This window comes from Mugil cephalus, chromosome 12 (assembly GCF_022458985.1).
Source record: "Mugil cephalus isolate CIBA_MC_2020 chromosome 12, CIBA_Mcephalus_1.1, whole genome shotgun sequence".
Lineage (NCBI taxonomy): Eukaryota > Metazoa > Chordata > Actinopteri > Mugiliformes > Mugilidae > Mugil > Mugil cephalus.
The window spans coordinates 12,307,449-12,319,834 of NC_061781.1; the positions used below are offsets into that span (position 1 = coordinate 12,307,449).

The following is a 12,386-nucleotide window of genomic DNA, read 5'->3' on the forward strand; positions in this document are numbered from 1 at the left end:
GAAAGCACAGCGAGTATATGCTTTAAAAATACCACAGATAGTTTTTACGTCTTAACAGGTTAACGTGACCGCGGCGAACCGGTGTCCTTCAAACATCAGCTGATCCAGGTACAAACAGTTCTGCAGCAGTGCTCGTCAGGGAAGTTGTTCCAAGCCTCCTGGGAAGCTTGCCATTCAGGCTGGTAATGACTTCTGTCTCTTGATTTAATCCCAGACTGAGCCTTTATTCTTCGTGTGGATGAACACAGACGTCGCAAGGACACTGGCTAATATGAAGAATCATTCAGAAGCAGAATCTGCTGGTTATATTTCCAGCAGATTGGACACTACGCTGTGTTATTAGTGTCGATGTAAACTGTTAGATTGGAGAAATGTTGTCCATGAAAGTGTAAATGTTGTCAGAATAGATTATATGCCTCCTTGATGATACTGTGAGGGGGATCTTAACACCTAGAGCACCTAAAACCACACAAAACCGTCTCACTCATGCTGTCACTGCACTAGACAAGGTGTATTTTAGATTATTTATATATTATCTTAAATATAAACTAACCAAGTAACTATTAATCCAATATATATATATGTATATATATCTATATATATATATATATATATATATATATATATATATATAAGCCACAGGCAACAAATTCCAATAACTTGTTGGTTATAGTATTATGCAAAAAAAAAAAAAAAAAGAAAAAACGTTCATCTTTATCACTGTTACCACAGAGTAAAACACATTATCTCTGCAGCTGATAGGGAAGAAACTCATCACAGCATCAACACGTCACAAAATACGCTGCACTATGCACTCTAGGTCTGTTCAGGAGATGGAGAAGTAGGTCAGGGAGCGTCTCGGCTGCTCCTGGATGATCCTCGGGGTTGTGAGATGTCAACGGGTTCCCGCGTCGAAGACTTCGCCGCGGGGCCGGCTGAGGCCGACGGGGCGGAGGCTGCTTTGTCGGCAAAAGACGTATTGATTCACGCCGTAAGCACACAGCTACGCCCCCGACGTAACCTCTCGAACAACACCTCTAAACGTGAGTGTAAACAAACAGAAGCCGCGACGGGCGAGGGGCCGCGTGGAAACTAGGGGAGGCAGACGAAGGGGTTGTCGGGAGCCGAACAGCCGCTTCGCGTTAACGTGCGGTAAGCGCGGCGCATTGTTGTCGAGGGAGGCAAGAAACGCTGAGAAAAGTCAGCGCGAGATCTGTTGTCAGTTTCCACGGGACGCTGACACTTGAATAGAGATCACGGTGCGCTCGCTACACTGTCTCTTGGCGGGGGTCGTGAGGATGGAGGTCAAGTGAGAAAGCAATAGCGTTCAATACGGCTCTCTGAGCACAAGTTGATTAAATGTCTCCCCGTGTGATTTCATTCCTCAACGCTGCCTTGGGGAATACTTGATTTTCTTGCTTCTTGGTGTGTGCTGTTAATTTCTCAAAGGTACACAACACACATGTAATCTTTAACTGAGCGTTACCTAGTCACACAGTTTACAAGTTCTACTTTTACACAATTCTCTATTGTATATGTATATATATTTTTACATGTAACTGTCTTTGCCTGTTCTCTGCTCTCCGAGCCTCTTGAACACAACAGTGTTGTAGTGTGAAGGCAGGTGTTGTTGCCGCGCTGCCCGCTGGTCCTGAGTCACCACTAACAAATGAATGCCTTCACTGTTAAATATCCAGGAGAGATGGAGGCTAGCAACAATACATCGCTGTCCGCGGTCCGAGCCGGCTGACCCGACACTGACTCTTTCTGGTCCCGTTTGTGCGAGCGCGTTCGCGTGCACATCAGTGCGCGTCTGCGTGCGGGCCGGCGCGTCTGTGTTCGCACACCACGGCGGCCGACCGGCTTGACAGCGACACAATAGAGGGCCATTCTCCGCGGCGGCTCCGAAATCCTGGCCAGCGGCCTCGGCGGCCCGGCAGACCCCGGCACACACTGATCCATCAAGTTATGTCTCGGTGAAGCTAATCTTTTGATCTGAGAACAAACAGCTCAGTCATTAAATATGGAGGAATGGACTCAACCATCCAACGGTACGCGATGACCCTTTACCCCGAATCTAAGACGACGAAAACAATAAAGTCTGAGGCAGCAGAAGATCACAATATTTCCTGTGCAAGCGCGTTTGAATATGCATATGTTTGCACGTACTGTGTGCATTGTTCACAGACTGAGACCCCGTTTCCCCTCCGTGTTTGATCTTTGAGTGGCTCCATAAGAGAAAAATAGCAGGATTCAAAGGTCAATACGTGGCCTGCTGCCAGGGGAATAACAGAGGTGGGGGAGAGGATAAAGGCATGGAGGGGAGGAGACAGATGGAAAGATGGATAGAGGGGGGGGGCTTAGAACCTATGCTAAACTGCACCGTCACAATGGATAGGATGTAGCGTGCAGCGTGTTTACATCAGAGCGGGAGACGCTTCATTTGATCCCATTCGACCTCCTACGCCGGCTACAGTTTGGGGAACGAATGAGCTGTAAAGAAACCAGAACTTCTCCAAACACACCTGGGAGGAGACCTGAGAATTAACGTGTCAAAAATGGAAAGCGAACCCACACGAGGGAGGTGTTAAAGAGAGACAGAGGCGGGTTCTCATAACAGGGGCTCAGCTGGTTCTCAGCCAGCATCCAGCTTCATCAAAAGCCTGCTCTTTTGTTCGCTCCATCCCTCCACCCTCCTAACCTCTCCACCTTCAGCCACCGAGGGCTCACTGTCCTCGCACAGTAGGCATTCCTGTCATGTTCTGACCTCAAGGTACTCTTCAATTACCTTCGGCCGAGGAGAAAAATAAAAACCGACGGAGGGATATCATGTCTACTGGGCACATTTTTACCACTGGTCTCGTGATTCTAGCCTCCATCCATCCGAAGTGAGAAAATGTTATTTACCGGAGACTCTTTTTCTTTTTTTTTCCCTTTTTGCTGGCACATTATCCAATCTTGTTACCGTAAACATTCCTTTCACCCTGCCCTCAATCCAATTTAAAGAAAAAAAAAAAAAAAAAGACATGGTCAATCTTGTGACACTCTAAACAGTGACAGCTAGAAAGCCGGCTGTCCTCTGCTTTGTCTTATTGACTATAATTGACTGATGGCTATTGAGCGTAATTGACTGCTGGCTACTGACTGCAGCTTTTCTTCCGATGAGGCCCGTTAGAGAATTACCTTGCATCTCCTCAGAGGGAGCTCTTCAATCAGAAGGGGGGGGTTACTGAAACACAGCACATTCCTCAACAAGGCAGCGCAAACACATTAAGAACAGATAATGAAAGTCTGAATGGAACCAGTGACTCGCAGCGTTACTTCTAGTGAACTTAAAATACGCAGTCATATGCTCACATACTGTATTTTCCCCAACTCTGTCTCATGGCATCACATGCACGTAACCAGAAATGCACACACACGTTTGAGATCTCATGGTCTGAAGTGTGACGTGTGAGGGTGATCCTCCAAAACCAGAGTCTTTGTGTGTTGTACACAGCAAATTGTCTGTGTCAACATTATGTTTTTGTTTCAAGTGCTCATGTTCACATCTATGTGTTGCATTTTAAAAATAAAAAGATATGCAACTGATTATTTAAATATTAGTTAATGTGATCTCGTTCATCAATAAATCATTTGGTTTATAAATGTTAGAAAATGGTGAAAAAAACGTCAAAGAAAATCAATACGCACATGCTATGATGATGACTGCAAAACTAATTTGTTCATATTTCCAGACCAACAGACCATTTTTTCCCCCTGAAATAAAACCCCTTGTGTCTGCACCACATGGCCAACCCTCTCTCTCTTCATAAGTGACCAGAGAGGTGGCCCCACCCATCCATAATGTCAGCTCATGTGCCAGTCTGACCCACAAAGTGCCAACCGCTCCTGCCAAGCCAACAATCAAGCCGTCTGCCCTTCAGCCACCGAAAACCTCAGCTAAATATTTAGGCACGCCAGCGTTGGCTCAGAAGTGGACGTGGCCAGCTGTCGTTTAGCATTAGCTCCCCGGAAAAACAAATGTCAGTTTTACATATTTGGATTAGGCTTCACTGTAAACAGACGTTTAAATCTTGTAATATTTCCACTGCGTGTTGAGGATGAGATTCCTCTCATCGTCAGACTTGAGCCCAAAAAAAATAAAAATAAAAAAAGGGGGCACAAACTACCAGGGCTTTATACGTCTCTTAAACACACAACTTTTGCTCCAGAGAGACACGAGCACAGATATGAACGAGGATCAAAAAGAAGCGCAGATGGAGAAAAAGCACCTCTCCACAGACTCAACCACAATCTGTCACAAAAAAAAAAAAAAACACAGAGCGAGCTGCAGTATGGTAAAATGATGGTGTGCGGTGGGAATAGCAGACCATTAATGAATCATTTCAACACACACACACACACACACAGACAGGAAGAGTCACTCACACGCAGAGCATCGATGACACGTCTTCAGCGCAGAGCGAGAGCGCAGACGGAGGGATGGAGGAAGAGCAGAGGAAGAGGCCGGCGGCAGAAGACGGGACGGCGCAGGCTGACCGGCTCATTCAGGCCGACGGGAAAACTCCAAGAAGTGCCGCTGTCATAACTCAGAGCCGTCACCGTCCTTTGTTTCTTTTCACAGTGAGAACGGGAGAGCGAACAAACCGCATCTCCCTCATTCCGCCTTCCCATCGCACCCCTCCCCTCAAACCCCGCGCTCCCGACGCCCCCACCCTCTTCAATCGACAACCCCTGAAGACCCCCCCCTTCTTTTTCCCCTCTCACTCATTCCATCCCTCCCTTCCTCTCTCTCTCCTCCCAGCTAAGGTCTCTACAAAGCCAGGCCAGGCTGCAGGATTAGGGTGTCAAAGCAGACCCCTGCCCCCAACCTTTCCCCGCATACCGATCCCACACGCTGCGCACACTGTACCGTGAAGCGGGTCCCTTGCCCTGTCACAACACGTTCGCGCAGGTCAAGTCGCGGAACATGTAAATCTTGTTACACCGTGCAGGAAAAAGACTTAACACAACCACAGCTGATGGATGCGAGCAGACAACCACACAGGTAGATAACACCTACCAGCTGACATGCTGACTCCGAAGCCCAGATGTTTGTAAGTCTACTGTAATTTCTATCACAATGTCTCTTTGGGAAAAATGTAGACTTTATGTTAAAGAGAAGAAGCAGCGTCACTGGCGTAGGATTGGTCTGACCTTTGATGTAAAGAAAAACACTGCCTCGCATTAAGAGTACGACACAAGTCCCACTGGGCTCATCACAGAAATTAGTGACCCAGTCGTCCGACGGCTTCCACAAATACCTGCATATAATTAAGATAATACTTGCTAGGGAGGACACACACTGATGAACCTTAGCAAACACCGAGGAACAACAGATCGGCTCGTCTGCTTTTACAGATTGAGATAAACTACGTGTCACTAGTGGGTCAGTCACCTTTTATATTTATATTTGGGTTAACACACACATGAAGAAATGAACGAGTGGAGAAAGGAAATAAAAACAAATACAACACGTCTTAAATAAATTTATGCATAAGTTCAACTACAAAAAAAATGAATCTGCATTTATTATATAAAACTGATTAATCGTTTCAGTTGTTTCTCCAAGTTAAAATGTGTTGGTTCAGCTTCTTAAGAGGTTAAAAGTACAACTGTTAATAATTTGAACACCGCCGCACATTTTTCACTATTTAATTGAAGACGTTTAACATTTTTCAGGCCAAGGACCCAAAACTGATGAAGAGATTAAGTAGGGAACCTCTACCTATTATATGTGTTCTATATTAAGCTCAGCCTTGTTATTTATCAATATACATTATTATTATCACTTTGTATTCATTATTAAGCTAAACCCTTATCACTTTACTAAAATAAGTTGGATTCATGTTGTATGTGCATTTACAGAGATTTAAATTTATGTGGGGGAAATCAAAAAAATATATAAATGACGTCTAATCAACCAAAGCACCCCCTGCAGTGCCTCCGCGGACCCCCTGTTAAAGACCAATGATTTAAGACACTAAATGTAATAATTGGTTAAAATGATTTGGCAGATACTACTGCGTCTGGCTAGTAGAAAGACATAAATACTATGTGCTACCTAATGGTAATATGTCAAATATCTGTTCAGAAATTGTCTTTCATAACCAAGCGTAAGTGTTTTAAAACTGAAATACATCTAAATGAATCAATGCTGAATGGAAACGCTGCACACGTCGATAACACAAAGTGTAAATGTCAGGGTTCGATACCACAGCATCTCTGAACCGACACGCGAGTGGAATCGTCTCTCGTCGCACACTGGATGCGACTGTTCAACGGCAGAACCGTTCAATAAAAGAATACGTTCTTGTGACCGCGGGGCTGTATGAAATAAATGTATGATGAAGACTCCATCCTCTCCTGCTGCTCAAGTCGTCGCGAACGACGTGAACGCATGGCACAGGGCCGTTTACGTGACACTCATCCCACTGGAAGGTTAAAGGCAGCCAGGGTCGGAAGGAAGAGGGGTAAGTGTTGCAGAAAAGAGGGGTTGATTGAAGATGACAAGGAGCTTGGAACTGAAAGCCAGCTGGAGAAACGTAGAGGGGAGGGGGGAAGGGGGGGCGGGGGGAGGCTTTAGGGAGAATTTAGAGACAGAAAGAGAGTGTGGGGGGGGAGAGGAAAGAGGAAAAAAGGAATAACAGAGGATATGATTAAAAGGTAATCACTTCCTCTTCCTTTCACTAGACACACATGCTCTCTCTCTCTCTCCCCACACACACACACACACACACACACACACACACACACACACGGATAAACCTGATCCTAAAGCGCCCGGGCGTCTCTTAGTCTCCATCCATCAACGGTTCAAATCACACTGTCGTATCGCTTCTAATTAAGTAGCGCCAACGAATTAGGAGACCGAGCGAACCCTCCATTACCACTTTGTTAATACATAACCTCCACATTCCACACACACACACACCCTCCATCCCCCAGGCTCTGTATGGCTGGTGAGCAGACAGACAGCGTGAATAATAAGACATTAGATGCAGCGCTGCCTTACACGGGGGGGCCCTGCAGCTGTGCGCTGATTTGGGGAGCAGACACGAGGGGGGCCGTAATTAACAGTCGCAAATAAACACCGAGACTGAGACTGTAGGCGCACACATCAAAGGAACGCACACACACACACACGCACACACACACATGCACGACGCTTGCACAAGTTCACACAAAGACACAGATGCAGAACGACTGAGGAGCAAACACTGAAGCAGGCCGGGCAACATACTGCGTCAATGTGCAAGTATTTAAATGTGTGTTTGTGGGAGCGGGACCCAGGAACTGACCTGGCTACGGTCCAGACGCATTCAGCTCGGCTTCGCTCACACACATGATTCACAGGGCGGAGATGCACGCCGACAGCGATGCGATGCGATTCTGGCTCGGAGCCAGGGTTTCATGACGTGCACGCCAGGGATGCCACGAATCTCAATATAAGATTAAATTTATATACTTTTTGCATGTAATTAGTTTCCATGACTTTTATGCATCTACACAATGTCTCTGAAAGATCGTGAGTCTGAGCGCAGGGATGTGAGTGCCTCTCGCCGTCAATAAATATTCTATTACTACGCACTAAAGCTTATTTATATTTGAAATCTACAATTTCTGTGTTGGGTATTATAGTGAGGAAGATAAAATCGTAAACGAAAAGACCGACTGTCTTCAAGCATCATAAAAAACACGTTTAAAACGAGCGCATATCTGCATCAGCGCCGCCTGCAAGTGGGATAGTGGAGCAGGTAACACCAGCATCCAAAAATCAACAGGCTCTCGCAAATGCTTTCCATCCTGGATACCTCCAATGGCTCCGAGAGACACGGAAAAATAATAAGGCCAGTGGGGATGTGTGTGTGTGTGTGTGTGTGTGTGTGTGTGCATGTGTTTGTATATGGGCTACTGGCAGCTCTGAGCAGTCAGGGCTGAGATGCAGTTATTTCTATACTGCTCTATAACAGAAGCCATGCTTCACCTACAAACTCTCTTATCAACATCACATCTGTACATACAGATCAGTGCAACCACCAAAACCAAATACGGACCCAGTGCTACAGTATCTGCAAGAAAACCGTCAGTCTAATCTGTAATCCTGTTAAAATACACAGATTTTTATGATTAAACGAGGGTGATGCCATCAAAACAAAAAGATAAGACCGTCTCATTGTCTATGCGCTTCAGTGTCGCCCGCGCGTTTGTGTGTGTGGTGACTCGAATGTGTGCGATTTGCAGAGCGAGATATCAGTGTGACAAGCGTGACCGGTGTGGGAGCCTCCGAGTTAAGACCCCGAAAGAATAAGTTCGCAGCCAAACAAGCGCCGCTCTCTGATGGACTAACTGTACATGTAACTTTACATGTGTAGCCCAGAAGTGCCAACCCCGCTGAACTCCAGTAAATCAGCTCCGCAAGTGGCGACAGCTGCCAGATCCCTCTCCAGCTGCAGAAGAAACCGTGCGCGCCGCCGTCATCTGGCCAACGCATCCGAGCTCGTGGAGCGGAGCCCGAACTATCTCGAGGGTCGACCGACTGTAACCGTGAGCGTTTATTACAGTTCTCGTAGAAAATGACTGAAATATCCAGCGGGAGCAGCCTTAATGCACCAGATAACCCCCACTGTTAAATGAGCTGGGTGGAAGGTTGAAAATGCAGCATGTAGAGTACAAGGTTGTTAAGTTCTTCACTGTGAGAAATTTTGTAGAGGGAAAAAAAAAATGAAGCTCATTTAAACCAACGTCCTCCATTCAGGTGATCACCACCGTGCTACCGCTACTGATGCAGCGTGATCACAGTCTGACAGACATTCCTCCAGGGACAATTTAAATAACCAGAGGAAAAAAGTATTTTTAACCCGAGACTATGATTAAAATAGAATAAAAGCGTTATTTTTTTCAATCAATGTTGTGTGATATGCAGCTTACAGCGATTCCAGCATCCACCTTCGTGCAGAGGAACCTCCGGTGTCGGAGATACGAGTCAGACCGCGTCCCATCTCAAGACGCCAGCTCTGTCGGTTCTGTTCGCTTTCTCTGCGCGGCCTCAGAGGATGTGAGATTTATTGTCTTCTTCTTCGCCTGGTTATTACCATATGAATGGCCATGTTTCACTGGCCTGACACAGGCTTAGCCATTAAGCTCCTTGCATACACACACACACACACACACACACACACACACGTAAACACTTTTGCTACGGCGAGGGGTTAGCGGGGTGGGAGAGCGCCGGGTGTCGTTGCACGAACGCACAAAACAACTCTCCGCAGCTACGCACGGGCACCGTGGCAATCCAATTAAAGGGTGCACACACAGACGCACTCGGCGGTGTTGGATGTGGACGCACAAATGCGTGTTTGCGCGTCCGTATCTGCGCGTCAGGGGCCAGAGCTAACTAGCCCCGGCCCAAGTCTAACGAGTCCTTTGTTAGTGGCCCCGTGATTCATGACGGGGTCTTGGTGGGAAGCCCAGCATCGGAGTGTAATTACGCGGAAGTGAGTGTGTACCTGTGTTTACTCTGTTTAACAAAGAAATGCACCATGAGTGTGTTGTGTTTTTGTAAAAGAGTATGTGTCCATACAAATATCTCTAAAGAGGACGGATCAGGGCTGTCCAGGTGAGAGGTTTCAGTGCAGGTCAAGCAGATGGACACGTGATGTTGGACTAAGATGCGCAAACACAACTATGTGGCTCACAACAGCAGAGGAGGTTCAGATACAGAGTCTAGAAATTAAACACAAACACTGCACACAAAAAAAAAATACACTGTCAAGGCTGAAGACAGTACATTATGTCTGACTCCTGAAATAGCACCACGTTACCTTCATGCAGTTTCACTATATCGCTATTAATCACATCCTCATTCCGTCACACAAAGTAAATGGAAACCCAGTTACAATCACACACAAATCCTCACAATTCATAAACCAGCAAGTTTTTTTTTTTGCTCAATAAATTATTTTACGCTGCGAGGGTTCGAGTCATAATCTGAGCTTCGTAGCGGGCTAAAGATAACAGGCTTTACTGAGATAGGGATAAATAAACATGCGTAGTTTTGGTGAGAGAGATGTCGCTGCTCATTATGTCTCACGATTTGTATCACATCCCTGCGTCTGGACCCACATGCAACATCGCGCATCGTTTTGATGTCTGAAAAGAAGTTGGTGTTTATTTTTGTACAGAGCACAAAACTGAGATTAGATATCAAGCGGTGGCTCCAGATGTGCGTGGAGACGCTTCTCGACGGCAGATGTGAACGCGCTGTACTTGAGGCTGACCAGTCGCACTCTGATCACTCATCAGATCACGTTTAGGCAGCGGAGTGAATGTTTCTGCTCACAGATGCACTCTCTCTTTCCAACAGAAACAAACAGGTCCATCTCTCCAGCCGCTCCACAGGATCACCACGAGCCTCACCTCCTGTCAAACACCATCTGTTCCTCTCCTTCCATTTCCTGCCCACTCTATATCACAAACTCACTGTTCCAGCAGCTAAAAATATACAGTCGAGGTGTCGGTAGCGCTCCTCCTCCCTGCTCTGCGGACGTCATCTTTATGTTCACACTTCACGCCGCGCCGCGTTTGCCGTCCAGCGGTGATTTTCCTTCGCCCAAGGAGATGATCGGAATCAACCTGGTTCCCGACGTTTCAGACTAGCACCTACACAGGTACGACGTAAAAGCTGAAACATCGTAGCATAATCCTGAAATAGAGATGCGGACTTTTGCTGCACTCGAGAATCAAGCTACAGAGCTTAATAACTTTTATCCCAACATGTGCATCCTGTAGGGTGATGTCACATAGTTACACACTCGACAGCTCTTGTACGCGATGTGATTGCTCCTCTATAATTCAGCAGCGCGGCGCTTTCGCTTTCTCCGACCGAACCGCGCTCCTCCTGTCACATACAGGCAATTAAGCGGAGCGGTGATGGTGCTCTCAAGGCCAGACTCGAGCCTTTTAAATTTTAACACCGCGGCTCGACGCTGTCCCAGCCCCTGTTAACAAGGCCGGGCGCTGCCTGGAACATCTGGTTGCCCTCAGACAAGATATTTATTACTGGAGGAGAAGAGGAGAAATCGCCGTCCATAAAGCGAGAGTCAGCCGAGTTTAGTATAAACAGCAGCGTGTGTAGGTTTGTGTTTAGCGCTGCCGTACATGCGTCCTCAGACGGTCGGACATGGCTTACTAGGTCTTTAGATCTTGGTTCAGACAAGAACGGCCCACGTATATACAGCATCTATACAGTACATACAGACACCCAGTCACCTACACACACACACACACAGACTGAGCAGTAAACTAATGAGAGCAGGGAGGAGGGGGAGGACTAAGAAGAGACGGTCCAGCTGGAGCACATGTGCACAGCTCCCGTTCTAATGAGTTCATTAGTCAGTGGCACAGCGGCCACAACTGCTACCACGCACACAGGCAGACGTAACCACCCACAAATACACTGTGACCAAACACATTTAAACGTACCTAACGTCTTCTTCTCACCACCACTGCCCCTGAGCTACTATCGGACCGACATCAACATCCATTTAGCTGGGAACAACTGGACAGCAAAGTGTCCAACTAGCTTTACATGTCACCTAATAGCATCTCCACCAGAGTGCACACTGATAGTTAAACCGTAGCGGGCTTCTGTCTCATCTGTCCAACAGAGGGTGCCAGAGCGATGTGCAGCTCGTAGCTCATCTCTTCCCTCAGTCTCTTCACCTCACTTAGCCTCGTATCCTCATCCTCCTCTCGCTCCCTTTTCTCCTCTTCTCTTTTCTAGTCCATCGACACGCCGCACATGAATATGCATCGGCTCATCCGGGCGCGTTTTCTCTACGGCTTATGTTTATCTTCACGTGTTCATTACTTCAATTTTTGTCATCGTAGGGAACAGGGTGGTTCAGCCGAACGCGACTTAAAAATAGCACTCATTTTTCACTTACTGGAGTATAACGGTGACGATCTCAGGAAAAGCATCCCATTATACCAATATTCCTGACTATTAACGGGATAATTCCAGTACGGCCTGGGGCGACTCTCGGCTCTGTAATGAGTGCGTGTGAGATATCTGGAGGCAGGCAGCGTGCAGGCCAGCACCCAACGCTGTTATATAAAGAATGAGAGACTTGTTCATAGTGTATAAGCAAACCTGGGTTCAGAATGTGTGTTGACTGCAGTTTGGCAGCCGGTGCTCATCTATCACTGTGTGTGTGTGTGTGTGTGTGTGTGTGTGTGTCTCTTAATGAGTGTGCCCTTAATGAAGCTGGGTTTCTGTGTGATCAGACTCTCTTCAACAAAGGCCAAGCTATAAAAAAAAGCAATCACTTTAACTCTGCAAC

The 12,386-nt window shown here is 46.7% G+C and overlaps 1 protein-coding gene across 7 annotated transcripts in view; it reads right to left on the reverse strand.

Moving 5' to 3' along the window:
* The window catches only part of dip2a (disco-interacting protein 2 homolog A), a 75,901-nt gene that overhangs the window by 30,207 nt on the left and 33,308 nt on the right, over nucleotides 1-12,386 (reverse strand). The gene's annotated exons all lie outside the window — the stretch shown is intronic.